Source organism: Amphibalanus amphitrite, unplaced genomic scaffold (assembly GCF_019059575.1).
Source record: "Amphibalanus amphitrite isolate SeventyFive unplaced genomic scaffold, NRLGWU_Aamphi_draft 001559F_arrow, whole genome shotgun sequence".
NCBI lineage: Eukaryota > Metazoa > Arthropoda > Thecostraca > Balanomorpha > Balanidae > Amphibalanus > Amphibalanus amphitrite.
Genome location: NW_024883052.1, coordinates 87,136 through 111,542, shown reverse-complemented (window position 1 = coordinate 111,542; position 24,407 = coordinate 87,136). Strand labels below are relative to the sequence as shown.

Genomic DNA, 24,407 nt, shown 5'->3' with positions numbered 1-24,407 from the left:
TCCCACCCCCAGTCTGAGAGTAGTTCCCGCGCCCCTGTAGCCTGCATGGGTCACTCTGCAACATTATCCTGCCAGAGAATCTTCCGAAAACAATTACAACTTTTATAGCATTAATTTTTCTTCGCATGGTTTATCTGAGGTTAGATATGTTAGATATATTTAACTATCACGATTTCCTTGACTACTAACTGTAGATATTTGGTGGTCTGGAATGAATCCTGAGGTACGCTGCAATACTTTTGTCTTTGTTTTTGGATAGCTACGAGTTTTGCCTGTGCAGCAATCGGCTGTGGTTTGTTGGCTGTCAGCGACTCAATTTTTGTTTGGTTTCGTCTCCACAATAACGAGAAACCTGCCGATATTTGCAAGGATTGCCAGCGGCCTTCGAATCTCAAGTGTGCTTATATTTCGGAATGCTCCGTAGTCCGTTTGACTATACGTAGTGTGCGACTTAGTGTATGAGCGCTCCATAGTCCATAACGTTGAAGCTGTAGGGAATAGCATTCCTAAACCATGACTACTGCTATTCGAAGGTCACTTTTTATGGCATTTTACTCATTTCTCACCACAGTCCCTCTAACAATGAAGTCATGCTCCATATCGTTCGCATCATGCATCGAACCGCTTGCTTTAGTGGTATCCAGTAGCGAAAAGCACGGTATCATTTTACCAGGGGCTTCCTCTTGGTTGGTAATGGTGGTACACCATAGGTAAACATATAATTCGCGTAGTCTACAAAGCAATACCACGGGCCCCCAATCGCAACAGGATAACTTTCCAGACCTAATCGCTGTCTCGGGCTGAGTGGTTTTGTCCCAAAGCACCAAAATAGGATTCCTCCGGTGTTCGCCGAGCGAGCCTTCAGACCTGGCCGGCTCACCACCGCCGGAGGATTTATGGGCCGTAATCTCGGCAACGATGCCTCGCTCGCTTATCCCTCCAAGGGAATGGAAGGAGTGGCAACTGCTAGAGCCGGTCTTGGGTAATCTGTCTGCCCCCCCCCCCCCCCTGACCCCACACACACCCTCAGCAGACTCCGCCTGAACCAGAGACTCGTTAGTGACAGACACGCCTTTCTAAACCTCAACAAACCACAGACTGCCTTTATCTCAAACTCTCAACCTTCCAAACTTAGATTGTCATGCAAGATCGATTACAGGACGAAAACGCGCGGGAATAGCGGTGTGCATTGTGCAACAGAAAAAAAATATATGGAAGACTGAGCTTGGATAGTGCGGCTCTGGCTGTAGGTAACGCGCATTTTTGTATCCTCAACCTGAAAACAACGCTTTTTCAGTCCTCGTCAAAGCTTGGGTGACGACTTTTTATGGATGCATATCGAGCTACGAGGCACTTCGTATATTGTTCGACAAAGCAAAAGATAAGCATTTAGTGAAAATGCTCCGTTTAAAAAGAAATTATGATAAATTTAGCATGCTGCATACTTTTCTGTGAGCAGCTGCAAGCATAACTCATTTATAAGGATACAGACTACAGAGACTTTCTAAAAAAAAGGTGTTTTTCCTTCCGAAAACTGTCACCGCAAGAAGCCACTGATCAGCATTATTGTCTCCACCTATAAAACATGGCATTGGCTCATGGAATTAAAAGGCATGAATAATGCATGAACATTACAGACAATGTTGCGGATACAGTTTAGCGTGGGTCCCACTGACAAATCCAGTTAGCGATGGAGAATAAAAGTGACGAATTCGGAGAAGTGGTGTAGGATGCAAAGAGCCGGATCTCGTGTTTTTGAATGGTGTCACGTATGGCCAAAGAAACAGCTGAATGAATAATTCAAGGTATCTCCATATCAAATTTCGAATAGCCGTTCGAATTAAAAGGAATTTGTAAATGCCAATCGATGTTTGCATATTTCAACCCCAATGAAAGAGAGCAAGGCTGACGGGTGCATAATTGTCAGCAGAAAAAGCTACCGGAAAATATCATGACCTGAGACCAGTTTTACCAACAGAAAAATAGCCGCCTGCCGGAATTTTTGCCTCAAGACCGCTTCACATGCGGAGCGTAAACGCGATGGGCACGTAAGCGGATAGGGCTTTGCCGTTTACGCTCCATATGTGAAACGATCTTTAGGCAAAAAATTCCGGCAGGCGGCTATTTTTCTGTTGGTAAAACTGGCCTCTGGACCCGTAATGACCGTTGGCTTATGAGCTTTTTCTGGAGATCATCTTGAGCCATATAATTAATGTACGTTAGGCGGCACGGGCGGACATCGAGAGCAGCGCCGGTCACTAGGGAAAGCTGGGCTGTAGGCGACGATATACCGGCTGAGTTGTCACACGTTGAATAGGTTAATAGCCATCCGTCTTGTGAAAAAGTTGAACTTTTGCCTTTAATATTTCTACTGGCAATTTTAGAAGTGTCTTCTCATGGATTACAAAACCGTTTAGATTATTGTATTCACTTCAAGCCTTCCCTATTGTTCTTGATGATGCGGGAACTATTTCTAATTAGTGTTTCTAGCTTAGTAAAAGAACATACTGTGCAAACGATGAAAAAAGCATAAATGGAAGATTTTAAATGCAATTTTCTCTAACAATTAATGGTAAATTCTCTACATATCAAGGAAAAGGTGCATGCTATTTGATAATTTAAAGTTCTTGGGGCCAGTTGTTTTCTTCTTTTCTTACGTCGCCCCAATGGCCGCGAATACACTTGTGATAACGCCTATCGAAAATCGCTCTTTACCTGGACAGTGGGCATAGCCTTTTTTGAGCAAAGACCTATGGTCTGCAATCTGCATTGTTTTCATGTATTTGTTTATTAATTGATTTATTTTCTTTTATTTTTAGTTTCATTATTTTTTTGGCTAGATGTTTTTTGTTTGAGGCACTTATTCACGGGCTATTCGAAGGTCAGGATTTTGAAACACGTACATAGGCATGTCCGAGTCAAATATGAAAATTCAAAGACGCACTCTCGAAATGTGACTAACAATTAAAAGGAAATTTGCACCTCTTCCAACTCTGCCACGTTGCGATCGCGCATGACGTCATAAGCCCCAAACTAAATCCGGATTGAAAAGCTGCCGGTTCAAGGTCACTTGCGGCATGGACCGGACCAGGAGGGACGGGGGAGGGGACATGATCACGTGACCTGTGTGTGGTCTGTCGTACGCTGCAGACTACGGTGACGGCAGCAGAGAATAAATCCCATACACAGCTAGTGATCGATCACTGCAGAGGAGTACGAGACTCGCAGTCACGTGAGCTTAGCCCCATTGTAACAAAGTGGCTTTTTGCGAGGTGGGGGTGAAATACGGGCGGGTGCTTGCAATTGCAGTGGGTCTTCTTTTGCATTTCATTGCGCAATGGCAGCGATACCCAACAGTGCAACAATGCACAGCAATACATGTCTGGCAGTTGGCAGACACATGAATGATGCCTGACAGAGACCTGACAGCTGCAGTGCCCACAATGATTACCGAGTGCGTGATGTTTCGCGCAACCGAATAAAAACGAAAATAGTGGCGAATGGATCCTGAAAACCTTCAGCACCTTTTATGCTTTTTCCCAAGAGAGCACGTTGCTGTTTATTGAGGGAACAGCAGTTAACTTCAACTGCACGTTTCCATCCTAAGCCTCCAAGTCCAGTGAGCGCTGTATATTGCCACGGGTAATTTAGACTGATAACTTATGTGAAGAGAAGCTCGAAGCTCGCTCTCAACTTCTACCCAAAGTTGATTGAAAGCGAGCGTCAGTGAATTAAATCGTGCTGCTCTTCTGAAAATTCCTGGTATTAACTACAGATGCAGTGGCATTCTATTGCCCAAGGGAAACTTTGGGATGCTTTTCCGTGATCGTGATTCGTGACCTCCTTCATGATTATGATAACTTGTTGCAAAGGTCTCAATTTGGCTTGTTCCGTAGTTTCAGGCACTTCAGACCGGATCTGTTAATTTTCTTAGAAGCACCGTGCAATGAACAGCGTCTGGCTAGGTAACGACGAAAATACCAACAAAGACATTCCCGCGCGACCCAGTGGCTAACTTCCGACTCACCAAACGGTAAACATTATCATCCCATTGCAAGCTATTCTTACAGTATGTGCTGTATAAACAATGCATACATTTGTGCATCAGGCATACCACAATGTGCAGGCTTTGTGCGTTTGGTGATTGGGCCGACATTTTAGTGATGTCGAGTGTCGACTTGATCATTGTTTGTGCTGCATGTGTATTAATCAGCCTAGCTGAAACGATCCGAAGCCTCTTTTTGCGAGTTCGACTTCACAAACAAACACTTCACAGCACCGGGCAAAACTTGACATGTGTTTATCGTAATTCTGGACACAGTTCCATGGTTCAAGCACCATGCATGCTGTTCAGTAACTGTTTGGTTCAAAAGTGCTTTCTTTAGACATGCACTTTTTATTTATGTATTTTATACAACGTATCATTACAATCTCACTTTTGTCAGCAGATGTCAGCAAAGTCTATATCAACTAAGCGAATCGCCGTGTAACGCTTTTGTGACAGAATCCACAATCTAGAGACATCATCAGATAGTTTTTTGTGCCCCTTGATTACGAGGGCCCACGTATTCACCTCTCTCCCGGCCCAGAGACATAGGCTCTCCCGCTTATCTTGATCTTTTTCGAGAGCGATCCACCAGGTCAATGCACTCGTCTGTGTCTCTGGGGTAAAATATTCGGTTTTATTGAGCAGCCGGCGATTTGTTCACGCGCAAGTAACTACTGAGAGCAAGCCAGTGTTTCTGGCGAAATATCGTAAAACTACTAAATCATTCGAAAATAGGGGCTCGAATTCAAAAGTTAGTTGATTGACAAGCGTTTTGGAGTTCCGGAAGCCCGAATATTTCCGGGGAATAGGCTAAAGCGTAACGTTGAGAATATCTCCTGTCCTGTCATTGCCTGTCCCGTAGCTCAGTTGGTAGAGCATCGGACTCCCGGTAGTAAGAGCCCGGGTTCGAGACGCTCCGGCGCTCGATATTTGAAACTCCTGACGGGGATGGTCTGCGGTTGGTGGGAGCAGCCGCAGCCAGTTGAAGTCAGTTGAGTGGGACAGGCCGTGTCCGGCTTTGAAGGGCACGTTAAACTTTGGCATCTAAATTCTCCCGTTACCCGGAATTGCGCGATCGGACGGTAGGGGTCGGGGTCTACGCAACAAGCTCTGCTTAGTGTGGGCTCCGACTCTGTCAATCCGTCCATTCAAACATTCGAGCTAAATTTATAAAAAAAAAAAAAAATCTCATCTGGGCTTTGCATTTTAACATATGTAGTAAGTTCTATGAAATTATGGTACAAAACGTGAGGAGTAAATTAAATTTGAGAATGCATATCTGGATGAATCTAGTACCTAATGCTCCGTTCGTAGTAAGTGACAGCTCTGACTGCACTTCAGAGCTCTGTGACTGTTGCGCTGTATGCTTAATTGTCTAACTCTCTACACCACATCAACCCTCAGCACCCATGGGAAATTAGCAAAGATGAACTGAGTCGCTCTGACTTTCACCCGACGGCACAGAGGAACTAGTTCAGCAATCTACTTATTGCAGAGGACCAATCGTGACTCGGCAATCCCTTGTCGTTGTGTGTTCAAATGCGGGGAGGATAAGGCACATGAGACAAACCTACCTTACCTTATTGACACTGAGACAAACCTGTAACTGATCCTCTGCTGCTGGGCTTTAACACCAAGTTCCCGTATTGGTGATGATAAAATTACGTTTGTAAGCATTAGTGAGGTGCTTGAATAAAGTACTAACAAACAATATGATCTGCGTTTGCTATAGCGTGTAACTCTTGTCGCCATAGATAGTAACAGAAGCAAATATTATTGCTCTTTTCATTACCGCATTTTTTTCTTTGCAAATGCACATCTGTGAAAAAAAAAACATTGCTCAAGTTAGAATGTATTTCGGTTTGTAGTGCGCCGTTACCGTGCATTGTCTATATATCTTTGTGCATCGATCAGTGCATCACTGATAAAAAGTAGTCTATAATTTGTGCTATTCTGAGCACTTGTTTCTTATTGCTGCCATTTTCTGCTGGCCAAATAACACTTAAAGACAACACAAAACAGCCAATCAAGAGCCATCTTTTTTTAAGCCTAAATCAATGCATGCGATTTTTATGCGGGAGGAAAGATCCGTTTGTGGCGTTCATTTGACAGTGAGCTTTACCAGATCTCATCGAGCCTTCATCAAAAGTGAACATCAGACCTCGGACATCTTGGTAGTTATACATATAGAATGATCCCATCATGCACTTACGCCCCTCCAGAGTGGTTGGTTAGCCGATGTGTTTTTGGTATTATAACTTCAAATGACAGAGCCACTTCAGTAAAATGACATAATAGAAATGAGAAGAGTGTTCGTGCAGACACTTCGGCAACGGTTTTCGAACCCCATTAAAGGGAGATAATGAGCTTTCTTTTTTCTTTAATAAAAATTACTCGACATCTATACTATTTCTACTGTAGTTTCTATAAAATATGAAAATTACCTAGCACATTTTCGTATGTGAAAAAGGTTTTTATTTTTGCAAAAAAGAAGCAGTACTTGCAGTACTTGTAACACCCACCGAAATGCGTTGTCCTTCTTGTCCTTCTCTATAAAAAAGTCGCAGTATATGGCGCTTTTGTTTCAAACAGCGACGCTTGGGTTTTTGTTTATGTTATCGCCTTGTCGTTGCTTGGTTGTAAGGATTCTAATTTGAATTAGAGTTAATTCGGTTTAGAATTAATTAGATTCGTACATAGTGCCTACTCTTCTTTGTTTCCAAGTATTATTTTGCGCCACAAATGAACGGCATGCGCCAGAAACGCAGCCAAATCTTGCGATTGCGACTACGAAATTCATTATTTTGGCCTCAGAGCCTGAAGCGAAAAATACAAGCATATTTATTTCAAAAAGACTTCAGGTTTGTCGAACGGTGTTATGAGAATTTTGATAACAGTACTGAGGCCAGTTTTACCAACAGAAAAATAGCAGCCCGGCGCAATTTTTCTGTCAAAAACCAGCCGACGAGTTTCACCAACCAGGCGAAAAAATATCCGCCGGCGTGAAAAAATATCAGCCAGAAAAATAGCCAACGAGTTTCACCAACAGCAAATGCGGCATTAATGGAGTGTTATTTTGCGCCATTATTTGTAGAAAAACAGCCCAAAAAATAGACGGGGGACCCCGTCTATTTTTTTTGATGTCGTGTTGGAACAATTGGCCTCATTTGTTACTAATTATCGTGATTTGCGCTTCCCAGTTGATATAATAATTTAGTATTATTCATGGCCAATTTGTAAAGCATCTGGGCTTCAAGATTAGAAGAGGAATACTGATGATATTGCGTAAAGAAAGAGCCTTTGTCACCAGGCAGGACCAAAAGGAACCAACAAGACTGGTGTTTGGTGTTGTGGTGTTAGTTTTTTCGTTTATATTATCTTTTTGCTACAAGCACCCAACAGCAAGATGATAGCACATTATTAACTAGTGGTCAGCTTACAAGTTCATTGCTCGTGCGAGTCGCACGGAAGTGGAAAATAATGATGGAAGATCATTTTCGAAAATTGAAGGTGCTTGAACAAATGCTGGAAGGAGAGGCAGAGAGGGTAGGCTTATTGGACTCAAGATTTTAAATAAATATGTCACTGTTTTCACATATTCAGCTACATTTGACAATGCAGGGCACCAACTACTGATACCACTACTACTTTTGGGTGGAACTTACTTGAGCTGTGCGGAATAGGGAAGGTGCAATTGACATGGCTAAGACCAAAATGGCAAGATTTTCAAGATCAATGACAGTAAATTTAAAAAAAGAAATTTAATAGCATGAAAGAAATGTATAAAGGCTTGTTTTTGAAGCCAAACGTGCAAAGTTTGCATGGTTGCGAACCCGAACAAACTTGCTGTCATGAGATTGTGCCACTGAGCTCAGCAAGTCATGCTGCCAATATTGAAGGAAAAGAAAATAATAGTAATGTTGTAAAATGTAAATGAATCCATAACTGTTGTGTGTGCACTGTGCTGATATTGAATGCATGTGTATCTTGCATGCATGAGTCATGCAGGGATCATGTTAAAACTGGCTGTAAGTATTGTGAGTTAGTTTTGCAAAATTGTGGAGGCACCAGGCAAATTGCGGCCGAAATGTTATTTGTTCACCTCAGCGCTGAAATTTCTGCTCACAGAGTTTTCAGATCATGCGCCGAAATGTTCATGCAGCCCATCCGTTACACTGGTCATGTTGACAGTGACAAGGATTTTTTCCCAGTCTCATGTTGAAATACAATAATAATTCACTTAGCTTGATTTTAGCTTATGTTTTTCATGCCAGTTCCTAGAATAAAGCAGCCAATATTTTCTGTCATGTGAGAAATATAATAACAATATGCACAATTGCAGGCTGTGGCATGTTGTAAGGTTTTCCTTGTTTTTTGCTGAGGTTTTTTTCCAGTCTCTGCTGCAAAAACGGTGATGAATCCACCATCGTCCGACGGTTTCGATGACGCCAATCATCGGCGAGTGTTGCTGTGATGGCCGACCTGACTGAGCGCACAGCGGCAGCCGCCGTCGCCAATAACGACAGTGAGGACACCTCCGAGTCGGACGGAGACGCCGCCGCTGACGACTTCACCGTGCTGGACGAGGTGGAGCGCTCGAGCCGACAGACCGTGCACCGCGTGCGCTGCCCGACTGGCTGGCGCACCTGCAGTCGATTGGCGACCGGCGGCCGGCGCCGGCCAATCTGCCGGCGCTCTGCCCCGAGCTGCGCGCCCGGCTGGCCGCCGAGGGCATCGAACAGGTGTTCCTGGTGCAGGTGACCGTGCTGCCCGAGCTGCTGGCGGCCGCAGAGTCGCCACTGCCACCGGCCGACCTCTGAGTCTCGGCGCCGGCCGGCCGCTCGGTGCCCGCCGTGTTCCGCCAGTACGACGCCGACACGCCGCTCTGCGTCCAGCTGCTGGGTGGAGACACAGTGGCACGAGGGGGCGCCAACTGGTGGCGGTGGGGCCGCGCGGCCCGGCCTCCCTGGCTGATCGTGGTGAGCACTCCCGGCTGGCTGATGGATCACATAACCAGCGCCGAGGGCTTCTCGCTACCGCACCTGCGCTACCTGGTGATCGACGAAGCCGACCGGGTGATCGAGATGGCCGAGACGGGCTGGCTGAAAGCGGTGGAGCGGGTGGCGGCGGCCACGGCCCGCCGCCCTGCATCGCCGGCCGGCTGACGGCCGCCGCCGTCTGCGCGCCTCACCTGCCGCTTCAGAAGCTGCCATTCTTGGCCACCCTGTCACAGAACCCGGAGGCCGGAGAAGCTGGAGCGAATGTCGCTGTTCCAGCCGCGACTGCTGGTGGTCGGCACGGCGGCCGCCGCCGTCGCACTGCCCGGTCAGTTCGTCGGCAGGTTCACCACGCCGGCCGAGCTGAGCGAGTCGTTCAACGTGGTGGCGCCGCAGCCGCTGAAGCCGCTGCTGATGCACCATTTGCTCCGACAGCCCGACTGGCGACGCTCGCTCGTGTTGGTCAACTGGAACGAGGTGGCGCACCAGCTGGAGCTACCGCTGTCTGTGCTGGGCGCGCGCGTGACTGAGTTCTGTGGGGTAGTGCCGGCGTGCCGGCGGCGGCGCGCGCTAGCTGAGATGGCCGCGCTGGTGTGCTCGAGGCTATAGCGCGCGGTATTGACGTGGACGCCGTGGACGCGGTCGCGTCGTACGACATCCCGGCGCGGTTGAAGACGTACACTGCGTGCGTCGGACGGCGCGCATCCGCCGGGCCGGCCAGGCGGTCAAGCTAATGTTGGAGCGGCAGCGCAGCAATTTCCAGCGGCTGATGGTGCAGGCGGGCGGCCGGGTGCTGGAGACGCTGGCGCTGCTGGACGAACTACGAGCTGCGCCAGTACGAGGCGACCTACGTCAGTGGATTTCCACACTAGCTTCTAGTGGATCGCTGTTGTTTTTTATGCTCATTGCTCATGATTTATTTACATTTTAGAAATATTGCAATGAAATAGATGTATGCCTTGTCATCAGCCTAGAAAAGTTAAAGTAAGTAAAGCGTTTTAGTTGCATAATGTATGTTTGTTCATGAACACGGATTTAACATGTCCTAACTCCCAAACATTTCGATATTAGACCCGAGTTACAAACCAATCGAAAGGCTTAGACGATCATTTGGGGCGTAGCCAGACGGCTCGGCTGGGTGTGAAAGTCGGCGACCAAGGTGGTGACCACCCGATCATAATGCACAGCGGTCGCCGTCGGACGATTGTGTCCGCGCGCAACGAATGATCTGGGCACACGCAGAGGAGTTCGGCAGGACTCTCCACTGAGCGGTACTGGGCGCAGTCGAACGACGGTCGACGACGCTAGCGGCTAGCGCAGGTATTGTTAATTTGTTACGACTTTCGAGCCGGACCAGTGTAGCGGGCCTGGAGCAAATATTCTTTGCTGTGTGGCGTTCCTTCTGCTCGACCGGGCCCGCCAAACGGGGCCTGCATATCGGCTAAAACCACCTAGCCGGGCAGTCTGACCTCCACCTCGCCGAAGCGGAGCGAACGACGTACCCTCAGCCCTGCAATGACCGCGGTGCAGCAGTTAATCTGGGTAGGTATTTTCCTAAGGTAAGACACTCGCCTTTGCACAATGCTTTACATATATAGGCCTTGGCGAGTTCGTTAGCCCTCTTACTCCCGCTAGAAGGTGCTAATGCAGTGCACGCGAAGCCGCCTCGTAGCACCGCAGTTCAACTTCAATCGCTCGGCAGCGGAACTGTCCGTCGTCCGTCCAGCTTCAGGTGGCGTCTCTGGGAGCAATGCTGACCGCTTATTTGCCGCTCTTTTGAAAGCTAGGAAAGAGGTGCGGCTCCCGGATCTGTCGGGAGCGGGACTCATAGGCGGCGGAACGGGTAGGGCACCGGGGCACCGTGCCCCCTTTGATTTTGACATTTTAATATTAGCCCTATGGGCGTTGCATGGAAAGAATGGGACCAAAAGTCGGCAGTGCCCCCTTAATTGAAGGTGTTCCGCTGCCACTGGAGTGGGTCTCATCTAGTCCCCACCTCATAGCTGGAGGTCCACACATTGCGTTCTCGGTCTACACGATGATTTTCTACAAGGTGCGACTAAAAACAGACAAAAAGGTACATAGCAAGTTGAAGGTATTGTAAAAATAAATATAATAGGCTGACAGGAAAAAAGATCCATCTTAAATTTGCCTTAAATGCAAGCTTCCTTCGTCACCTTTATGAATGACGTACCTACGTTTACAATTTGGTAGTTTTGTATTGATTGGCTTTTGCTGGGCACCAGAATGTTAATATAGATATGAAAGTTTATAATGCTCTACTTTGTTGTTATTACTCTTGAAAATAATGTAATAATTTACGATAATAATATTTCGAAATATATATAGCATTTGCATTAGAAATCACGCTTGAATTTGATTGAAAACATGCTTTAAATGATTTATTAACCTCCTTGACATATCGTAATTTGATATCGTAACAGAATATCAGCTGACTACCGGCGACAAATAATTTCCGTCCGAAGTCGGCTGGAATTTTTTGTTGGTGAAACTCGTGGCTGCGTGGCGTCTATTTTTTCGGCTGGATATTTTATTTCGGCGGCCGGCTGGTATTTTTTGGTAAAACTGGCCTCTGCATAAGTTTTTCAGTGATGCCGCAAAAGTGTTGTATCTATCTTCTTTTATTGTGCAGTCGGCGGGACCGATTCAAAATTGAGTCGTTGCTACTAAAATAGCAGCATATGGCCTCAGATGATGAACAGGAAAAATAGTTGCGTAAATTTAGACATAAACCACCCCCAAACCATGAATATCTTTTGAAGGCACTATAGACGACCATTAACTAACTAGATGTGATGAAGATCAAATGTAAGGAATACGCTCATTTTACAAAATTACATGCAAGTACCAAAAAGTGATGTAAGTACTTATTCAACGGTCATTTTCAGCGCTCCCCGCTAACGTGACTTCAAGTTGAGATATTTGCGGCAAGGTACCGCATTGAGCAAAATGGTTTTAATTTACATTATAACTTGTTGTGTTTTGTCAGAAAATGATCCTAACTCAGATTTTGTGGAAAAAGGTCATTATCTCCCTTTAAACGTATTCACCAGCACATGGATCGCATGTTGTGAAGTTGACAACCAACCACTCAATACCTGTATAAGGGCCGTACCATGGGATGATACCATCCGTATCGCACTCTGATCGCACTAGCCTGAGTGCTGCTTTGTGCGTACATCGCTTAGATATTAAATCTTGAGCCGGTGATAATCATTTCAAGAGCGAACAAGATCTCTTGACTTATCAGTTATCATGAAGATATTCAATCAGCTCGCTTCTAAAGTCCGGTGTGCAACATTGGTGAATCTTCATGCCCTTCAAAGATCAAGTGTCCATGTGTCTGATTAGAAGACATTTCAGTAACAAATCCATCCCTTATACTGTGAGTAAGACTAAGCACTAAGCAGATCAGAATAGTTGCCAGATGATTTGTCAGTTTTATGACAAAACTTGGCTGACCACCTCCCCAACTTCGTCATGTTATCGGATTCATCAAATCTTCTAAAGAAGAGAATGGTGACCACACAGATGTGCAAGGCGACGACGGTAACGGTGGTGGCATTCGGGGGAGCGGGAGGGTGCGGAGGCAAAAGTGAGATGATGACCGCTTGCATTATTATTTTTGTGGCGAGGGGAACGAGGAATGAAGGTGGGATGAACTAAACCAGGGGTAGCGGGGAGGGGTAACTTTGCTGGTGCAAACGGTGCATCAGGGGAGCTGAAAGAGAGGGCATTGTAGCGGCACAGAGGACCGCCAAAATCAATTGTCATTTTGACGACGGTTGCGCTCATTATGGTGACATTTCTTTGGTATTTATTGAAGCTAGTTCCATGCATTTGATTTTTCTGATAGGTACTTTCAAAATTTGACAAGGAATGGCTTACTTTACAAAGCGGTGCAACTGGATGAGCAACTATTTTCTTCTTCATATTTTGTTGTTGTCTGGTGTTACCCAGACTGCTGCAAAATCTCAATTTTGCAGTTGTAGCTGAAGCTGAAGATGTTAAATGATATAACATGACACTAACTACAAATAAACATGTGTGAACAAGCATGCTAGATCTGATCTGTTTCGCAGTACGACGGAGATACACTTCGAGATGGCAGTCACAGACTACCGGCGACCCAATGACATGGTAGTAGCACGCTTCTGCTCGATAGCAGTAGGCCATTTAGTTATCAGTACATCACGATGCAGATGGCAAATTATCCTGGCATCGCTTTTAAGTGATGCAGTGGCGACGCTTGTAAGCTGTGTAAGTGTGTAGGTAGGTAACTGTACGCTGTATCGTCCAAGTAAATAAGGGACGGAATTACGGGTCAAAGTCCGCGCTAAGCCGAAATGAAAGGAGTGTTCTTATCTTCATAACATGACGCGAGTTGCTCTGGAAAAGCCTATGTAAGCATTTTTTGGAAATATGTTTTGAGACACTTTATGATACAGTCAAACTGAAAATGTTTTCGCAAGATTTTAGAGAGCTTTTTAGAGTTTTTGCAAGAGTTAAATCGTATAGCCGATCACAAACGGTTGTCTACATCAATGTCATTGTGCTCGCTTGCGTAAGCGCTTGTGAGAGTGTGATCGATCATAAAATGCTCGCTATTTCAACGTCCAATGTCTGCTTGCTTACATGCTTGCATGAGTGTGTGTTTGTGTGCGTGTGTGTTTGGATGACCTTTTAAACTAGCGCACCCAGTCTGAAAGTTGCAATACCCGACCTCCCATCGATTAACGGCGTTCCACTCCGAGAAAGGGCACTGACTGATGATTAAGCTAGCATTAGTCGAGGCACGTTAAGAGGCTTTTAAGGTGTCTCAACGGATTTGTACGGGATACGGGTTCTGCTAAGTGGAATTGAGCGGTCTAATATCTCAGACGGATGAATCAGATGCTCCCCGCTTTACGGATCTCTATAGAAAGTGTCACGTGATTGGTGCTTGAAAACGGCACGCAGTGCAAACAATAATACTTCGTCCGGGATGTTGGAACTGGTTGGAACCAAGGCCATAGTTGGAACTATGAATGCTGAGAAATCGGTACCACATTTACGTCATATAGGTATGAAGCAATATACACAGAATGAGTCATGATTGGCTTATCTGCACTGTATGTCCTGAAAGTCTAGATAGGCTGTGTTGAGAGGTTCGACAGTTACATGGGATTGCGTTACATACAGTGTTCCTTAAATGCGGACGTGCACCTATCTGCCTGGCTTATCAGTATGGTTAACCTCTTCTTGAATCGTCTTCTGCGAATTCAGAAGGCAGTGCGCATTTCACAATCACAATGCATGGTCAGTGAATGCACATTGACTGAGCGGTCTTAATTTTGGCTATGGCTAGATCACTTTTTGTTTGATAGGTTTGTCCTCGTCACCAGCAAAAGGGTTCATACCATGCATCGTTTGCTAATTACCTTATCTAAGATGAGCAATGCTTAGTTGTTTCTCAGCATTAGACTCGGCTACTGCTTTCGATAGGGCAGTTAATGGCGCTAAGGCGGCTACAGTGAGAGTAACAGTGACATTGATCATTTGATAGTGGACAGTCGACAGTCGACAGTGGAAGTAACCCGGTTTACATAGCATATTTGACGAGGTTCTAGCTCGTTAATTTGGCGATAATTTCGTTGCAGTGGTCTTCAAATATTTAGAGGGGATCATTTTGTAAATTGTTAAGCACCATTGGCATCTTTTGCAACATCACGGACGGAGATATAAGCTTGCAACAAACCCTATGTAAGCGTGTCTAGTGACAATAATAGTGGACAGTGGTCAGTGTCAGGACCTTGGACAGTGGACAGTGAGAAAATGACAGTAGACCGTAAACGGTGGACAGTGGATGAAGGACAATGGACAGTAGACACTGGACACTGACCAGCGGTCAGTATACACTGGACAGTGGGCAGTGACACGGTGGACAGTGGACCTTGGATAGTGGATAGTGGACAGTGGGTAGTGACAGTGGACAGTGAACAGTGAACAGTGAACATTGGACAGTAAACAGTGACAGTGACAGTAGACAGATGACAGTGGCGGTGGAAGTGGACAGTGGACAGTAACAATGGACAGTGGACAGTGTCGAGCAAGTGACAGTGGACAGTAGACGGTGGACAATGTCCATTGACAGTGGACAAAGGACATTGGACAGTGACAGTATCCATTTACAGTGGAAACTGGACGGTATACAGTAGACAGTGAACACTGAACAGTGACAGTGACTCGATGACCTTCACGACTCCCCTCTGACGTGTGTCGCGGGGGTCGCCGGTCACTCAGCGCCAGCCGCGGCCCATGTGTGTCATACTTTGTGTGTCTGTGTGTGCCGCACTTTGTGTCTCTGTGTGCTCTGCACTTGTGACACACCGTCACCACAGTGCTCCGGGAGTAGATAGCACCCGCCCCCCCCCCCCGGCTACCCCCCATCCCCGGCTGACCCTCCCCGCTCTCCACCGCTGCTCGTTGACATGCGGGACCAGGGCCGGTGACCATAGTGGAAGAGATGGGGACATGTCAAATTGGAGATTTCAGAATGGTTTTGAAGGAGGATAGAAGGTAGTAACTCCATATAAGAGATAAGAATGCTACCGTATCATAATTCTGACTCGTAAATTCCAGAATCTAAGAGCTTTGAGAAGTGACAGTTTAGCATGAAGGGCACGTTTCAAAGTTTCTCTATGAGGAGGCGAGTAAGGATGTAGCTAAAAAAATGGGGGGGGGATCGAAAGCCCTGGGGGGATCGAGTGCAACCCTTCGCGGGGTAACTGAGCGACCGGGTGGCTTGTCCCAACGGTACAACCCCGTCGAGTAGGATGGGCCTGACCACAACGGCGCATCCTTAAGACAACGATAGGCGTTATCACAAGTGTATTCGCGGCCATTGGGGGGACGTAAGAAAAGAAGAAAACAACTGGCCCCAAGAACTTTAAATTATCAGTTAGCATGCACCTTTTCCTTGATATGTAGATAATTTAACCATTAATTGTTAGAGAAAATTGCATTAAAATCTTCCATTTATGCCTTTTTTCATCGTTTGCACAGTATGTTCTTTTACTAAGCTAGAAACACTAATTATAAATAGTTCCCGCATCATCAAGAACAATAGGAAGGGCTTGAAGTGAATACAATAATCTAAACGGTTTTGTAATCCATGTGAAGACACTTCTAAAATTGCTTGTAGAAATATTAAAGGCAAAAGTTTAACTTTTTCACAAGACGGATGGCTATAAACCTATTCAACGTGTGACAACTCAACCGGTATTTCGTCGCCTACAGCCCAGCTTTTCCTAGTGACCGACAGAGGCGCTGCTATCGATGTCCGCCCGTGCCGCCTAATGAAGAGTTAGTCTAATGTCTATACTAGTGGTGTCATTTTCCAAAAAATGTCTGACCGATACCGACCGAAACCGAAATTTGGGAAAAATTTCCGACCGAATACCGACCGATAACATCCCAAGCCAAAATTTGACCGAAATTTGACCGAAATTCTATTTGCTATTACTCTACCCCAAAATTGAATTATTTGGTAAATTCTGATGGAAACTAATGGGAAATGGCATTTCAGTCCAAGTTCAGTCAATTCTTAGCCACTGCAAAATACATTTTGTGGTAGAAGTTACTTACAGTTAAAGACTGGAATTGAGTTTCACAATGGTGTGTATTTGTGGGGCCAACTGAGTCAAAATCAGCCTGCTTGTGGTTGTGGTTGGACAATTGGTGGCTGCTGCCTGCTGAGTGGGATGGCTACTGAAGTTGCCAAAACATGGCATCCCTTGTAGTATTTGGGGGAAATTTTGCAACTTTATCATTAACATCCCAATAACTTTCATTTTAACTAGGCAAAAATGGAATACTTTCTCTTTTTGAAAATGGTTTCACTGACAGGGTGACCGAAAGTGTCCGATTTTTGGGGGGCCTGACCGACCGATTACCGAATCGGTCAGCATATCTTTTCGGTAACCGATTTTTTCGGTAACCGATTGACACCACTAGTCTATACCTATCATCTCATATCATGGACTCATGACCCTGAAAGGATCTTATTGGACCGAAGGTGTCTAGCCCAAACGAGAAATCAAAGACCGAAAAAGCTGTATGTAAGTTAGGAACGTCGATTTTTTGTGTCATCCGGTTGGCGAATTGCCTGATCTGTATTCAGGACTGATATGACTGATGACGATAACATATTATTGGAATATGTTGCTGTCGGAAAGGATTGAAATTCAGTAGGCGAATGCCGAGCGCTGTGCGTATTGTGATTGCTTCACAAAGTCGTTAGGCGGCACGGGCGGACATCGATAGCAGCGCCTCTATCGGTCACTAGGGAAAGCTGGGCTGTAGGCGACGAAATACCGGCTGAGTTGTCACACATTGAATAGGTTTATAGCCAGGGGCGGCGCCACGGGTTTTCGATAGGGGGGGACGGGGACCGAAAATCGAAAATCCAAAAAGTAGATACTGATCGTGTATGCAAAAAAACGAGGCACGTAACGCCGCGAAACTTGGCAAGGCCCAAAACACATCGAATGGTGCATCCCGTTTCCAAACTTATCCTAGGACACCTAAGATCGATCACCTTTTCAAGCATCCTTGCCTCTAAATCAAAATTTGCAGTCTTGCCAACTCAAAGCTGGTTTCCTACAAGCTGCGAATTGCTTAGGTATGAGTAGCAGTGCCAGCTATTCTTACGTTTCATACTTTCAAATTTTCGATCTTACGTCTGGTCAGCTTCAGGGCTTCACCATCATATAGTAATGGAGGAAAAGTGGGAATGTCTTCTGCTCTGACAAGTGCGCCAAAACTGCAATATAATTTCAGAATCATGACACCACCTGATCCATATGCAACGGGCAGGGTGCAGCTAATGGCTAGCCGTCAGTGGTCATGTCATCGGTGGTCACTCAAAAGGCTAGGTCATGGAAGGTCCCCAGCCGTTATTTGACCACACTTTCTGATCGATTTCTTGCCAAGAGCTTCGCGGGAAAAACGAGCGCATGCACCGTTGAAAAAAAAAATGAGTGAAAGGGTCTCAGGTCCGGCGACCTCTGCAGGTGAAATGCCCCAGGGTAGGATTCCGGTGCTTGTTGATTCACTTCGTCAAAAATGGCAGTAGAGCTGTGATGTCGGCACCATTGTGTTCGTCATGATCGAGCTGGCACGACCTGCATCGTTCTCATATTCACCCTCCAATCGTAACAACTACAGCAGGGATTGGCAAATGGCGGGGCACCCCCTTTGGGAGGTAATGAAGGTCTCTGGAAACCTCATCCCACATCTCTTTAGCATTTAGTGGCTCTCCTTATGGAACAGGTTTCTTGACTGGTCTGTTTCACCCCAGAATTCAAAGACTAGTCCAGGTAAAACCGAGCGCACCACAGTGAGCACAATTTGATAAGCTGGTGTATCTCAATTTTCATGTAGAACCTTTCACGTATCACGGACCTAAAACCCTTTCGTGCACTCATGCAAAAGCAACTGCCATGTTTCAACAGCTGGTAATGGCATTTTCACAGCCGCTGACGTAAGAAGGGGAGGGATGGGGGGCTCGATTAGACCCCCAGCCGTTCGGCCGCCGACCGAACTTAGTTTTGCAGAAAAAAAACGAGTGCTATCGAACCCCTTGACGAGAGGGAGCCGATGCTATATCCAATTATAAGGTCCTGGGCTACTGCGTGCTTTTTTGGTCCTGCCTGTGATCTATCCGAACACTTCTCCCCACAAGTGCTGGGGTTAAATGGCATAGATTTCAAATGGTTCCTTTGGTATAACTGCCATGCTTGAATTTGACTAATTAGGAATGGAAAATTTTCATATAGTAACGGATATCTATGGAATTTCAGTGAACTTGGCTTTATCGGCAATGGGGTCTGGCAGTGGGGTGGGGAGGTAATAAGTAATAACCCTGCCTGGCGCCCCAAAAAGGGGGCACGATCCCCGAGGCCCTGCCGATCACCTTATAACTACAGGCATCACAGCTCCACACCTTTTGCAGATGGCCAGGACCCCCTGCGGTGCATCCCAACAGCAATCTTTATTCAGAACCTGCCTTGATTAACCAACGATGCATTAAATGCGACGGATAGCTTTATAATGCATTATTATCAACTATTGAACGGGCATCGCCGATAGGGGGGTACTGTACCCCCCTAACTTTCGATAGCGGGGGACCTGTCCCCCCCGTCCCCCCCGGTGGCGCCGCCCATGTTTATAGCCATCCGTCTTGTGAAAAAGTTGAACTTTTGCCTTTAATATTTCTACAGGCAATTTTAGAAGTGTCTTCACATGGATTACAAAACCGTTTAGATTATTGTATTCACTTCAAGCCTTCCCTATTGTTCTTGATGATGCGGGAACTATTTCTAATTAGTGTTTCTAGCTTAGTAAAAGAACATACTGTGCAAACGATGAAAAAAACATAAATGGAAGATTTTAAATGCAATTTTCTCTAACAATGAATGGTAAATTATCTACATATCAAGGAAAAGGTGCATGCTAACTGATAATTTAAAGTTCTTGGGGCCAGTTGTTTTCTTCTTTTCTTACGTCGCCCCAATGGCCGCGAATACACTTGTGATAACGCCTATCGTGAAACAAGAATCTAAATTCTACTAGGTGCTCCTAACGCGATATCTGTCCAATAATTTCGATAATTTACCATGGTGGGGTCCGCCTAAACTCACCCTCGCTTCTCGATATAACCTCGTCTCGACCCGTGGTCGATGTCGTCACCGGCTCGTCTCTCGGTGCAGAGCCTTCAAGGCTAGCAATGAGAAGGGATTAAAACCACCCAATCCAGCCTTACCGGCCACATTACCCGGCGTATGAAAGTGAAACCGTTCACTGCACAAGGTCCGCACGGCTGCCGAGGCGTGCGACTGAGAAAGAGTTGAGGATTTTACCAGAGTCGCTGGTTTTTAGTGTGAGACGGAGTGTGTAGCTAGAGGTGGGGCATTCCACGATAGATCGACCAAAGCCGTACACCCTCATATTTTATTTTTTGCTTAAAATTGGTCTAATGGGTTGTGATGGGCGGGGAACCCAGCTGTGGCAAGGATTTTTTTCTTCGAACAACGGTTTCCGAGATATAGCCTCAGGCAATCCCTGGAGGTCACGCTGCAACCCTATGTTTGGAGGGTTATAACTCAGAATCTATTGGTTTTCTATGGTAACAACTTTATATGGTTCAACTCGCAATCAACCAACAAACGTTTTGGCTATCTCGGATTTTCGATTTTTGAAAATTTTGATCACGTGACATCTTGACCTTTTTTTCGAAGAGTGACCTTGATATTTTCCCAACTGAAAGTCGCAATTATGTCTGATGACGATTAAAGCCTTATCAATCGTCATTCATATGCGCAAATAAAAATAGTGGCTTTCGGCCTGCGTTGACCTCAGGTTAGGTCATTTTTATGACCTGTCCATTATTACGAGCGGGAGCGACGCGAGATCTCGAGAATAAAGCAAGATAGCGACAAGCGGTAAACGGTACAGGATTCACACGGATAAGGTCTACAATTTTTACGGAGGTCATTTTCAGGTCAGGTCAAAGATGACGTCACAGGGGTAAAAAGGAAGTCAAAATAGTTTTGGCTGTACCTTTTGATCTAATAAAGAAAGAGACGTGGAACAGGCACCATTGTGTTTGCTTTCGCCTAGCGCCAGTTCGTTTTGAATTTCAATACCGATGACCTAAGATCAGGTCAATTTCTTGACCACCCCATTATAAGTCAATTGGGGAAAAATCAGCTCCCTTGTTTTTACACTAAAACGCGTCGGAATTGCCTAATATACCATGAGTGACTTCATATACGACTAACTTTGACTACCTTGAGACCTTTTTTGCTCTTGGTCAACTGTGACGTTGCTCTTGGGCCATGTGACGTCATTAAAGGTCACCAAAAGTTTTTTTGCTAATAACTCCCTACAGGTTTGAGATACAGCCGCGCGGATAGGCTCATTGTGTTCAGCTCGTCAAGACCCATCGAATGATATATATGATGACCTTAAGGTCACGTGACCTAAGGTCAACTTTTGACTTTGACCTTTCAAGGTCAACATACACATGTTTCGATGCGGATCGACGAGAGGATCACGATGGTGCTATTAGCTTGTTCCTAGCTGGAATACTTTAAAAGTTATTCGAGAAAAACTTCATATATATGTAGTGCCGCCATTTAGACTTTCTTTTTACCCCTGTGACGTCATCTTTGACCTGACCTGAAAATGACCTGAGTAAAAATTGTAGACCTTATCCATGTGTACTTTGTGCCGTTTACCACTTGTCGCTATCTTGCTTTGTGCTCGAGATCTCGCTGTCGCTCCCGCTCGTAATAATGGGAAGGTCATAAAAATGACCTGACCTGAGGTCAACGCAGGCCGAAAGCCACTTTTTTATTATCGCATATGAATGACAATTGATAAGGCTTTAATCGTCATCAGACAAAATTGCGACTTTCAGTTGGGATAATATCAAGGTCACTCTTCGAAAAAAAGGTCAAGATGTCACGTGATCAAAATTTTCAAAAATCGAAAATCCGAGATAGCCAAAACGTTTGTTGGTTGATTGCGAGTTGAACCATATAAAGTTTTTACCATAGAAAACCAATAGTTTCTGAGTTATAAGCCGCCAAACATAGGGTTGCAGTGTGACCTCCAGGAACTGCCCGAGGCTATATCTCGGAAACCGTTGTTCGAAGAAAAAAATCCTTGCCACAGCTGGGTTCCCCGCCCATCACAACCTATTAGACCAATTTTAAGCAAAAAATAAAATATGAGGGTGTAAATTTTATTCATTTTTGGTCGATCTATCGTGGAATGCCCCATTGTGCGCTGTGATGACGTGTCATGTTCGTGTGAAGATAGTGCTTTTATTTCACCTTTTTTGTATTGTTGGTTTGACGCATTAGTTGCGCACGTTAGGAAAGCGCCGATAGCGAGAACTTTTAAGAACTTCTCGTGCCCAGCAAAAGATCATACAAGTAGTTGGAAGTTCGGTAGTTGGTTTGCTAAAACCCTCCCTTGCAAGCTGTGTAATGTATCCCAAGATGTAGCCGATGTATCTGATTTATCATGTTCTTGTCAGTGCTTTCTGCCTTGTGATGCCTCTCTCGCCACTGTGGGGCCAGCAGAGGTCACCCACAGTCGGGGTCAGACGGTACAGACTTATCTGCGGCACTGATAGCGCATTGTTTTGTGCGTCACATACTATCTGTCGCTTCATGCCACTTTTGGCTATAGAGTCCTGTCGGCACTGCCTTCGAGGCGGTGCGGCGGCCGAACTGTCGAACTGTCAAACTGTCAAACTCTCTCTCTCTCTCTCTCTCTCTCTCTCTCTCTCTCTCTCTCTCTCTCTCTCTCTCTCTCTCTCTCTCTCTCTCTCTCTCTCTCTCTCTCTCTCTCTCTCTCTCTCTCTCTCTCTCTCTCTCTCTCTCTCTCTCTCTCTCTCTCTCTCTCTCTCTCTCGCTCTCGCTCTCCTTCCTCACTGCACGTGAATGAAAATAAATCGGGTCAGGTCATGCCACGGAGCAATAGCGTCCTAACGATTAGGAATCATGCTGTTAAACAATGCATAACAATCCTTACGCAGCGTGACAGATAAAAAGAAGGTAAAATCCAGAAATATGAGTTTATATTAGCAAAGCTTGAAATGGATGTACCTATTATTGTATGTTGTCTGCCCTTGTTTTCTGTGATGGCTCACTCAAAATGAGAGATGATCCAGTAGGACCCATTCACCTAGCAATCATTCAATGACACGAGACATGTCTTTTGAGGGTGCATTGTGCCTCTTAATTCGAATTCCTCACTAATTTGTTGATTTCAGTTGCAAAAATGATACAAGGAATATCATAAGGTAATATGTACACGTCAGACAGCTGGAGTGCTAGCTTTTGCTCACACGCAGCGCTGATTTTCCATTAGAGCCACCAGCGCGTTTAACAACTGGGTCTAAATACCGAACCGGGTCCCAGCTGTGCTGCATTAATTCAAACTTTAGAGCACGTTAGACATAATGAGTCAACAACTCCATTTAACAGTGTCCTTGTTGAGAGTATGTTTGTTCTATTCTTCTGCAGTGTGTTTGATGACACCTAAATGACATGACCCAATAACTGATTAACAATGAATGAATAAATGAGTGAATGAATGAATGAGAACATCAGTTAGCCGTGCGTTTACCTGTCATAAGGCTACGAAGATGTTAAGCGACGTTCCTTTTGCCAGACACCACCGATGTTCGATCTTCCTCGTTAAAATGTCTTGAGCACACCTTGAGCCCGAGTGATAAGAAGTTCTGCGCTGAACAAATGACCACCGTTGTACAGGTTTTGCACCAAATCTGCTAAGATCACTTTGCACGCTGCTGCAACTGCCTGCGTTCACCCCTCCAGCTTTTTTCACTGTTCTTTTTCACTAGCACAGTCTACAAAAAAGAGGCGACCATAAATCAACACCTCTCTTGTCGGTCTTGGAATCACCCTTCGTGCACGTGGCGCACGTGCATGCACGTACCGTAGCCACGTGGCAGTCTCTCGCGTCACCAAAAACTCTCCAATCACCAATCACGTGCCACGCGCGGCTCTCGGCTCAGGCTCCGCCTCCATTTGACCCCGGCCGGGTCACCCGTGTCAGTGACGTCACAGGCTACGTCACAGCCCTGGACGTCGGTCTCTGAAGGGAGCGCTCACGCTATAACAGGTCACGGCGACACCCGCAGCGACACTGACGCTCTTATCATACTCCGGACACGGACGGCATCGATCTCTCATGGAGAGCTATCGCAGTGGACCGATAAAGCGCGAGCGTGGCCTCAGGTGCGTCAGAGGCCACCAGCTCGATGGGTGACCGAATCAGAGTCGACGATGGCGCAACGGACTACAGACGGATGAGGAGTAGTCACCCGGCTCCGTTTTGCTAGGTTGGTAGGTTGTAGAAGGAAGAAAAGGGATCGTCTGAATTTCTGTTTGGTTGTCTGTGAATGTTATCGCGGATGGTCGAGGGTTATGGTGGCAATAAAATGTCGAACAATGTCCAAAGTCCGGACAGGGCAGGCCCATGACTTTCGGACTTTGATCGGAGAGTTGTAAACTCTCAACGTGGGTATGCACTTCGGGTCAGAGGTTGTGTTAGGGTGATTTCAATTTTGCAGGCTCCAATGACAGCCGGTCTTCTTCGATTCTTCCCTAGCCATCATGGTCCTTACCGACTTCCTAAATTCAACCAGAAATTGTTGCAATGAAAGATGACTCCACTGTATTAGAGAGCCAGACGACTTGCGACAGGTCAGGTGCGTGGGATGATCGCTCATGTCAGTTCTCAGACGGTCAGTGGTCTGC

General features: G+C 45.8%; 1 protein-coding gene across 1 annotated transcript in view; it reads right to left on the bottom strand.

Moving 5' to 3' along the window:
* Positions 1-23,795, bottom strand: part of LOC122373836 (toll-like receptor 2 type-2) — a 35,806-nt gene extending 12,011 nt beyond the window's left edge. Inside the window, exon 1 of the mRNA XM_043352212.1 lies at positions 23,251-23,795. The gene's annotated coding sequence lies outside the window, so the exon portion shown is untranslated. The remainder of the gene's footprint in view (positions 1-23,250) is intronic.
* Positions 23,796-24,407: the final 612 nt, after the last annotated feature.